This window comes from Cannabis sativa, chromosome 6 (assembly GCF_029168945.1).
Source record: "Cannabis sativa cultivar Pink pepper isolate KNU-18-1 chromosome 6, ASM2916894v1, whole genome shotgun sequence".
In the NCBI taxonomy this organism is placed as follows: domain Eukaryota; kingdom Viridiplantae; phylum Streptophyta; class Magnoliopsida; order Rosales; family Cannabaceae; genus Cannabis; species Cannabis sativa.
In genome coordinates this window covers 71290350-71291975 of record NC_083606.1, presented here as the reverse complement: position 1 = coordinate 71291975, position 1626 = coordinate 71290350, and positions in this window count along the sequence as shown.

Sequence of the window (1626 nt, the reverse complement as noted above, 5' to 3'; positions counted from 1 at the left end):
CCGAATAGATCCAGCTTTCTTCATTTGCGGTGTTACTCGCATTTTCGGTGTCCTTTGTACCGCACTAGGGTTAGAAGAAATAGGCAAACATGGAAATATATCTTCTTTAAATATTACATCCCCGCTATTAATAGTTTTAAACCCTTTTTGTTCCCAAACCCAAAGTCTATATCCCTTAACTCCTTGGATATCCCGTAAAAACACATTTCATAGCCCTAGGTTCTAATTTCCCAACACTTTGGTGTGCATATCTTTGCCTGACAACCAAACACTCGAGATTAGATAAGTTAGGAGGTTTACCAGACCATTTTTCCTCAGGAGTTTTGAATCCATTTGCACTGGATGGACTCCTCGTTAATTAAATGCACAAGAAGCTTAAAGCCGCTTCTCCCCGTAAACCTTGTGATAGTCCGCATTGCAACAAGAAGCATCTCACTTTGTTGAGAATGGTTCGTTCATTCTCTCTCGCAACTCCATTCGTTGGGGTGTTATTCTAACCGTCCCGTGTCTCTGTATGCCATGTTCTTTACAAGAATTGTTAAATTCATCATTACAAAATTCTAATCCATTGTCGATCCTTAGAGTTTTTAATTTTTCATTTGTTAAATTTTCCACAAGTGTTCTCCATCGTGTAAACTTAGAAAAAGCCTCATTTTTATGTTTTAACGTAAAAATCCAAACTTTCCTTGAAAAATCATCAACAATAGATAAAAAATATACACAGACCACCATGAGTACTTGTTTTCTCGGTCCCCCGATCGAGTGAACATACTCTAGTATTTTCTTAGTGTTGTGTGTGCCAAAGGAAAATTTCGGTCTATGATGTTTTCCAAGTACACAACACTCACAAAAATCAAGTTTGCATACCTTGTCATTACCTAGTAAGTTCGTTCACTCATTAGTTGCAATCCTTTCTCACTTATGTGTCCTAGCCTCTTGTGCCATAGCATTGCATTTGAGTTGTCATTGTTGCCGTGAGCGGTGTAATTGCAAGGTACAACCGGTTGTCCTTTTAAGTAGTATAAGCCTCCATCTTTGTGTCCTTTCATGATAGTTAGGGCTCCTTTGCTTATTTTCATTTGGCCGCATTCAATCTTGCTAACTATGCCTTGGTCATCTAGAACACTTAGTGAAATTAGATTCCTAGCTAGGTTAGGAACATATCTAATTTCACTTAGAGTTCGACCATTCCATCATGCATTTTAAAGCTTATAGATCCACAAATTTGTATATCACGAGTCCGGTTATTTCCAAGTATAACTCGCCTCCATTTGTTTTCCCGAAATCAAACATAAAAGCTTTATTATTAGTCATGTGGAAAGTGCAACCGAGTCAAGGATCCATTCATCTTTGATGGATGGTCCAACTTGGTACACTTCACCACTTTCATATCCAAAGAGTAATATTAGCATCATGCATATCGATTTAGGTTTAGAGTTTGAGTATTTAGAGTCTCCCCGTCCATGTGGTTTTTGTTTGTTATTTCTTTTCAAGAAATAACAGTCTCTTTTGAAATGCCTGTGTTTACCACGGTTGTAACGACCATTTGTTTCATCGAGTTTCTAGGGTTAGAACTTGATCCGCCTCTTTGAAAACCTCCCCGTTTGTTTGAACCTCTCGCCTTGA